Genomic DNA, 8,856 nt, shown 5'->3' with positions numbered 1-8,856 from the left:
TGCGTACAGGCACCCAAGCACTCTAGAGTGAGCTTTTTTTTCTTTGCAACTTAAGTTCTGTCCCCAAATTATCTGACATTGCTCATTCTTCTTTCCCCCTCTCTCTGCACAGCTCATTTTACTAAGCAGCCTTTGGATTAGAAACCCCACTGCTCAAGAACACAGAAGACGGAGTAAGCGTGGAAGAGCACGTAAGACACCCCCCAGTGTACAGCCGTGGTTTGGGCAGCACTAAGCGAACAGTGATGGCCGAGCCGGTAGAGAGCCTAGAGGGCGGAAACCCACGGACACCCGTGGCCGGGAAAGCCCCAGGCGCTGACGCGGCAACAGAAACCCCGCCGGGAGCTGCCCCCGCGGTGTAGCTGTTCACGCAGGGAACAACTGGGGCGGGCGGGACGCCTTTTTCTACGCAGAAAAGGCAGCGGACGGCGCTAGCGCGGGCGGGTAAACAGGTGGTGGCGGCGGCGGCGGCGCGGCCTGTAGCCGGGTTAGGCCTGTGGACGGCGCCGGTCTTCCGCGGCGCGCAGAAGCAGGGAGGAGGGCGGGGGGCAGAGGCGCGCCCTGGCCGCGGGCGGTGAAGAGCGCGGCGAGGCGGATCAGAGCGGAGCTGGCCGGGCCGGGCCGGGCCAGTCCGTACCTTGCCAGTCCGTACCGCGGCCGCCCACAGCCCCCGCCGCGCCGCGCTTCGCCCCGCCTGCTCGCTTTACGGCAGCGTCGCGCCACGCCGCCTCTTCGCGGCAGCGGAACCGGCAGGCCGGAAGGCAAGTGCGCGGCGGGCTCGGGCGGGCGGGGGTCGGGGCTCGCCGGGCTCGGGCGGCGGCGGCGGCGCGGGGGCCGGTGTGGGCCGCCTCCTCGGTCGGCGGGCAGCGGCTTCGGTGGCGGCCGGAGCTCGCCGCGCTCCGGCAGACGGGGAGAAGGTCGCTCTCCGCCGCGGCTGGTGCGGAGCCGCGGTCTGGCCCCCCCCTCGGTGAGGAGCGGGACCGCCCGGTCCGGCCTGCCCCGGCGGCCGTCTGCGTCCTCCCGCCGGTGCGCGGGTCTCTGTTTCGGGGCAGCGAGGCCGCCGGCCGGTGCCAGACGTTGCCTTCCCGGCGGGGTCCCGGCGGCAGGGCCAGCCCTGGGGTGCCCTGTCCCGGCAGGGGGGCCGGGGCCGGCCGTCTGCGTGCGTGTGCCCCGGGGCCGGGCGCACCTCGGCGGGAGGTACGAGGTCGCTAATAAAGGCCGGGTCCCGGTCTCCTCTGGGTCTGTTTCTGGTCTTGGCCCCCGTGTGTTTCGTGAAGCGGGGACAGCAGGAGCGTTGTCACGTGGGAAACGGCACCGGTGTTGAACGGGCCTGAACACTTCCAGTACTTAGTACTGGTACTAGTAAACGTGGAGAGCGAGAAACGAAGAATGAAAAACCAGCACGCGATCATGTAGAGTGTCTTCCCTTTCGAATGCTACTTGCTTCGTTTTCGTTGGTAATGGTAAACTGACGGCTTCGCTTGTGAAATGCAGGACAATCTCTAGCATCCAAAGGCGTACCCTTCAGGCACTTTGGGAGAGTGTATCATGCTGGAATTAAAATAATACCTTTATTTGAAAGCTTTTATGAGTTCTGAATTGTATTTTGTTGTCTTTAATTTACTAACATTTTTGTGGACCCTTTTGAATCTTTAGGCTTTTTAAAGAATTGACTGTGAAATAGCGCTATTGAAATGGAACTGGTAGCTGTCACTTTTGCAGATTAAAGATCTAATACTCAAGCTGAGTTATTTTCTTGAGGATTGACTTGACTTGAGTCTAGTCATTGAGTAGAAAAAAACATTAGAAATTCCAGAGAAGATGCAACAAGGATTATGTACATCCACATGGTAGGTTGCAGAGATAAATTTTTAGGAGGAAGAAAACTAAATCAGCCGTCAGTTCAGGTGCAAGTTGGCTTTCATCTGAAGAACACATTAATTATATCAATTAGGTGCTGAGTCTAAACACACAGTGCTTTTCAGCAGATGCCATTAATGAAATCATTTCCTGTGGATCTGACTTGCTTCTGGCCATTACAGAGTAAACTTGCATCACCCTGGAATTGGATTTGTAGATATTTGAAAGAACTCTCTTCCCATTTATATGGGAACACTGACCAACTCCCAACTAGGGCCTTTTTGCGTTGTATAAATTAGTTTAAATATTAGACCTGCTCAGTTTTCTCTAAAAGCTAGCTTGGCCTTTGGAAGAGGTGAGATCAGTAGTTCCATTGAATCAGAGAGAAGGTAAGAAATTGTCAAATGGCAATATTTTGTTCAGGTAGTTCTGTGTTGATGGACCTTTCTTTGAAGCTAAACTTGAAGTGATACTTAGGTGGGCTTTCTCGAAACTAAGAGGAGTGCACACTGCTCTTTTTCACCCTTTTGTTTTCTTCTTGCTCCTTCCTTCCTGCAGCCAACATGTATGTATTTGAAAGATATCATCGTGTTTCTCCTCCCGATAACGTATCTCACCTGGGTTTGTTTTATCTTTCCTAGTAGGTAATGTCTTCTATGTTGCTGGTCACTTTTGTTATCCTCCATTACATCTTTCTAAACCGGTATGTGTCTTTCTAGAGACAGGGTGCATAACAAAGACAACAGTACTCTAAATGAGTCTTTTAATACTGACTAGTGGAAGGACAACTTGGTATATTTTAAGCCCTTACTCTTGTCTTCAAATATTAATGTTTCCTGTCTTTCCATGTCTTTCGGTGTTTCCAGCATGACAAATGACATGATGATTGTCACTTGCTGTAGTCTGTAGATGTTTTTCTGCAAAACTGCAGCTAATGTGCTGTTTCTTGGCATCCTCTGTTTTTTCAGTTTCTTACTCCTGGTTTAATGTATTATGTTTTACTATCCATGTTGGATATAGTTCTTTCAAGATAATTGTAAATTGTAACTTGGCCCCTAAAATAGTTGCAGTCCCTTTTATCTCTGTGTCAGTTACAGGTTTAGTAAGTGTACTCTTAATTCTGTTGTCAGGAAGAACATTTAGAGTTGAAAAATCTTTTCTTGTAGAGTTAATACAAAATTTGTCGTTCGTAAAGCAGCAGTGTGTATTTCTGCAGGTTCTTGTTAAACTACAATTCCTTCTCTGAAAAAAGTTATCCTTTATAAATACTGAACTGAGCTCAGGCTGGTCCATGTTCTTCCTATGTGTTTCATTCCTCTTACATAGTCATAGGAGCTGCTTTTGGGGTGGGGAGGTGGTTGGGGGAGGGAGAGGCACATGTTGTTCGCTGGATAGCTGTAATGTAAAGTTTATTTGGAAGTTGTTAAATGTGTGATTAATTCTAGCTCATATTAGTGTTCTGAGTACCAAACAGGTTTCTCTTTCTGCCTACAAAATTTGCTGGAAGTCCTCATTACTCCAAATAACAGCTTAATGTTTTCCTGGTAAATTCTTTTTAGTACCAATTGTTGAAGTTGATGTTGAACACTTTGGTTTAAAAAAATGCATAGGCTGCAAATCATGCTTTAATGTTTGGAGAAAGAAGAAAAAGCAAAATCTCTCTAGTGTGGAAAAACTTAACTAATTAAAAGCAGTTTAATAAATGACCTGTATGTGTAGTTGGAAGTTTGTTAGAAATATGATAGCTGATGTCCAAACCAAGAAGAGAAGGAAACAAGGGTTGGACCCAGAAATAGATTTAGACACTTTAGGCTCCTAAATCCCAGATTGTAATCCTCAGAATCTCTGTTGTCATCTCACCCTGTAGCTCTGTTTTCAAACAATGTTTGTCTAGTGTCTCTCTCCTGTAGCAGCTAGTAGCAGGTGCTTAAGCGATATACTGAAAAAAGAAATAAATTGCAAAACAAATACAGTGATGCCTTCACTTTTTGTATTACCTTTCAGTAGTCAGTGATTTAAGTAACTGATGATCTGCCTCTAAGCTGTTGAGTTCAGTAGCTACCAAGGTATCTGGCTTCCATTAATTCATCTACTTCTTTTTTGAGCATGCTTGAACTTACACTATTTTTGGCATCTTGTGGCAATGAATTCCCAGATTTAATTATGTTCTATATAGGAAAGGCATTCCGTTTGGTATTGTTTTCACCCTAATACTCAGTTTTATCATGTACCTCCTTATTCTTACATTATGAGCAATAGTCAGTCATTCTGCATTTACCCATTCTTGCTTTTTTTAAATACCTCATCACATCACAGAAATGAGCAATTTTGTGTTTATTGCAAGCACAATCCCTATGGGATCTACAGGCAGGGCATTCTTTGCGCTCATCTCTCTCTGAGGAATTTGATAGCCTCTGTTTGCACAAAGCAATGCGAGTATGTTCTTGTATTGGGTTTAGGAGTTAACTTTCATCATAGCCGTAGTGCTTTAGATTTGCAGCTAAAAAAGCATTGGTAACACACCAATGTTTTGGCTGTTGCTGAACGGTGCTCGCATAGCATCAAGGCTTTCTTTTTCCCACCCTGCCTGCCCAGTGAGTAGGCTGGAAGTGGGCAAGAGGTTGGGTGGTGACACAGGTGGGACAGCCGACCCGAATTGGCCAAATGGATGTTCTATACTGTGTGTTGTATGTGCAGAAATAAAAACTGAGGTAGAGGAAGAAGAAAGGGCTTTTTTTGCTTCCAGTGTGTCTTTTGTTTGGAGATTGGTGGGACATTGGTCTGCCTGTGGGATGTGGTGAGCAGTTTCTTTTCCTTCGCTTGTGGGTTGTTTGGTTTTGGGTTTTTTTTCCTTTCCTTCCTCTATTAAACCATCTATATCTCAAACCATATGTTTTCGTACTTTTGTTGTTTCTGTTTTCTCCCCTGTCCCACTGCGGTGTGGGGTGAGCAAGCAGCTCTGTGGCTGCTTGGCTGCTGGCCAGGGTCAGCCCACCCCAGCACTTTGCACAGACACCTAAAAATGGGATTGAAGCAAGAAGTAGCAGCATGCTCTGGTTCTGTGGTAACAGTGCTCACTGAATTAACCAGTGGTGTGAAAGATCCCTATGCCCTGTGTTCCTTGAGGTTATTCTAGTCACTTGGTACAGAATATTTCTCTGGAAGTTGCACACAGCTTTGTATAGTTTATTGAAAATCCATTTGGCTAGGGAGAAACCAAGAAAGACTGAATTAGGCTACAGTGGCTATGCTGGACTGCTTGAGCGTTTACCAGTTTGTTCTTGCTAAAAGGGCACTTGGTGGTTTCTGTGTTTTATTCAGTATATTAACGTGTGGACTAGAGTTTGGTGGCCAGCCTCTAGATGAGCGCATCTCTCCAAGATGCAAATTAAAACTAGTGTTCTTTTTCTGGCTTGTTAAATCTTGTTGATGCTAGAGAAGGATATCTTTTAACAGGAAGGCAGAGATTGTTTTACCTATCTGATATTTTAGGGAGGGAAAAGTTGCTAGCTCTCCCTTTTCATTGTATGCTGAGTTTAGGATCGTAGCTTAGGGATGTGGATTATACATCTCCCTAGACTTTCCCATTATTTGTTCTATGGTGTGTATTTACTCTGAGCCATCTGTTACTCTTGCTTGCCCAAAGGCATGTTGGAAGTTTGGCCTGAAAAATAAACTGAATCTGATATTACAGGCCTGAATCTTAATCATAAGCTGGTCATACAGTAAGAATAGATGATCATGGAATGATGGGTTGCTGGTGAAGCATTTATCATGTGACTTGTGGAGTAAATTTCAGTTTTTGACTTGTAAAACATTCTGAGGAAGTTGTGAGAATAAGTAGATGAGTTTGTAGAGTAGTGACTGACTTGCATGTGTTCAAATATTTCTAAAAACATAGACAAACATTTATATCAACCACTCCTTTCTTTGAAACCAGTGAAGATTGCTGAACTGAGTTTCTTAGTCAGTCTGTATTTGGAAACTGGATTCTAATTAATTTGTTCAAGAAATGTGAAGGCATTGCTCTTAGCTGCTACTCTAAGGGGGAACAATTTGTCCTGTCCTTGAAAGATTAGGGAAGAGTAAAGAGGATCTTTAAGTCCTCACTTCCATTTCTTCCAGGAAATTTATTATTTGTGGTGAGTTGACCCCAGCCAGCAGCCAAATGCCCACCCAGCCTCTCGCTCACTCCCTTCTGCTGTGAGACAGGGAAAAAATAGGAGATGTGTAATGGTTGCTTGGGAAGACAAACACCGTAAGCATGGATGCCCCTGCCCCTGCTTCTCATTTCCCTGAGTTTTTATTGCTGAGCATGGCATTATATGGTATTGAGCTGTGTTACCTCTGAAGCATCAATATAAATAAAATGCTTGATTATGTATTTTTCTTGTTAGTGTGGCATTTTTGTTTATGGGGAGTGTTTAAAAGCTGACTTTATAAATCCGAACAGTTTGTATATCTGCCATGCTAAATACTCATGATAATTGTTCAAAGGCTTTTAATTCTTAAATAGGAGAATCTTGACTAATGTGTGTTTTTCTTAGCTTACAGTGCAATTTTTCTAAAACACGTTTTAAGAAATTTTATGTACATTCTAACAGAATATAACTACATTTCTAGAAATGTAACCATTTAAAAAATTGCACAACTGGAAAAAATCTTGCTTTAACCTCCTTAGATTACTAGAGGCATAATGTGGCTATTTTCCTTCTCATTGTATCAGCCAAGAATAGTAACATAATGCCTCAATTTTTGTTCTCCTCCCCATTTTCTCATGGAATAAGCACTCATTTCTGATGTTTACAAGCTTTGTGAAAAGATGGTTAGGGGTTTCCTCACTGTTGGAAACCATACAGGTGTCTTTCTCAAAGTATGCTCTTGCATGTATTGCCAACATAGGCAGTCAGCCCAGGAAGGGTGGGCAGCAGCTGTTAGTTTTGATTCTAGTTTGCACGCATTGTAATATTACAGGAATGCAGTACTGCTTTCTTTTTTCTTAAGTTCTAATTCTAAACTGTAATAATATTAAATTATCCATGAGGAAGCTGTTATTTGCTGGTCATCAAATAGCTGATGTGCCATTCGAAGTGCTTGCGTGGCATGTGAGCTCTGAAGAGAAGACAAAGGACTCTGTCTCTAGTAATATTACTTTATGGGACTATGTGTCTATTCAATAGTTGAGTGTTGTTTAAATGTATTATTAATTTAACTTTTTTTTTTCTTGGTAGAAGGGCCTACCATAAAGGAAGTATGCATGTTTTCAGGCTGTAGGGGTATACTTAAAAAGGTGCTCTTTGCATTTTTTTTTCCACAGATTTTTAGGCTGAAATTTGGGGCATTTTTTTTTCCCCTACATCCTACCAATGTTAAATAAGAGATTAAAAAAATTTATACTTAAGCCAGATCGAAAGCAGACAGTTGTCTGCCTTGGGACAGCTTCTGATATGTCTGTTACAACCTTGGGTTTCTTTACAACTCTCTTTGCAGGGGAGGAGGTAGTATTGCCTCCAGGCAGTAGGAGGAAGGTCTGAAGGGGGAGGCAGCCCCAAAGGTACCTGGAAGGCCGGGGTGGTTTGAACTGTGCTTTCAGCTTTTCCTCAACTGAAAATGCTTGTCTTGATAGGTTGATTTTGGGGAATCTGTATGCATTTTCCCTGCATTTCAGTATTTGACCATGTTATGTCAAACTGAGCTCTACTTTGATTGTGGCTCTGTTTGCTTTTCTGATAGGAAATACAAACTTTCACTTTTTTAACCCCCAAGCTGGACTGAACCCTCAGTGTGCCATGATGTGGATCCAGTAAGGGAGGGCTGTTAGACCATGAGGTGTTCAGGCATGAGGACATACCTTTGGAAAAGTATTTAAATAAGCTGACAGAGACTTTTAGGAGGAATGTTAGAAAGACTGAGGGGTAGCATAGTGCCAACAAATAAATAGTTGTCTTATGGAAGACATTGGTCATCGGCAGAGATGATTGGCAAGTCATCTGACTTAAAAGACTAGCTAGAAGTCACTTTGAATGAGAAGGCATGTCAGGATTTCTTGTTAGCTGTTTTATGCAGGAATAAGCTATCCAGTAATTGATACCGCCCTCAAAATACCAAGCTGTGGTCAGAAAACAAAACTGGTAGAATTTGTTTTGCGTTGTGTAGATCTGTATCTTTTGTGTGTGCCTTACAGTTTTTTGTCCAAAAAGACATTTGGATTTTCACCATATGTCATAGTTGTCTATGTCCAGGTATAGCTATGTATTATCTGTGAGAGATGGACCTGACTGCACACTGAAGCTGACGTATTCCTGATAATTCCTCACGTTGCGTAAAGGTGCTCGGACAGGTTTGTATAGACAGTATTTAACAAATCTTTCTAGAAGAGTGGTAACGTGATGATTTTTACCTCTTGCACAATTAATTACACTTAGGTGCTTCTTGTGTACTACCATGAGCTATATCTTTGCAAGAACACTTTCAGTATGATTATTTTCTGCTTCTTGCTTTTCTTCTTGGGTTGCTGAAGGGTTTTGACATATAGATGTGTCCATTCTTTCCCTTTATGTAATGTAAGGTCATTTCACTATCCCAGATCAATTTCAGTGATGTTTTAAAGTGAAGTGTTGTGGGAGACCACCTTCTGATGTTCTGAAGGGGCTAATATACCTGTAAACTGTTCTCCTGGGAGAAGGCGAGGGGATGGATGACTAAGAAACAGCTCCCCAGCATGGTTTAGAAGCAGTGCTAGAATGGGAAAGCTTGTTTTGGTAAGCTTTTCTTGTGGCCACCTTCAGAACTTTTGTAGTCTTTGGTATGGTAATCAGCTGTGGAGGTACAATTAAGCCCTGTTGGTGGCAAGATTCTGAGTCTGCTCAAAACCAGGAGAGAAGCATACCAGAGATGTAAAACCAGACAAATACCCGTTGAGAACTGCCAGGGCATTGCCAGGATGTGCAGAGAGGCAGTTGCAAAAGCAAAACTTCAGCTCTAATTGAAATTGGC

At 43.9% G+C, this 8,856-nt stretch overlaps 1 protein-coding gene across 1 annotated transcript in view; it reads left to right on the top strand.

Moving 5' to 3' along the window:
* Positions 1–614: 614 nt before the first annotated feature.
* ASCC3 (activating signal cointegrator 1 complex subunit 3) overlaps positions 615–8,856 on the top strand; it is a 283,091-nt gene continuing 274,849 nt past the window's right edge. The window contains exon 1 of the mRNA XM_069804940.1: positions 615–761. The gene's annotated coding sequence lies outside the window, so the exon portion shown is untranslated. The remainder of the gene's footprint in view (positions 762–8,856) is intronic.

Source organism: Haliaeetus albicilla, chromosome 17 (genome assembly GCF_947461875.1).
Source record: "Haliaeetus albicilla chromosome 17, bHalAlb1.1, whole genome shotgun sequence".
NCBI classification, from domain to species: domain Eukaryota; kingdom Metazoa; phylum Chordata; class Aves; order Accipitriformes; family Accipitridae; genus Haliaeetus; species Haliaeetus albicilla.
Note: the sequence above shows the minus strand (reverse complement) of the source record. Positions and strands in the feature narration are given on the sequence as shown.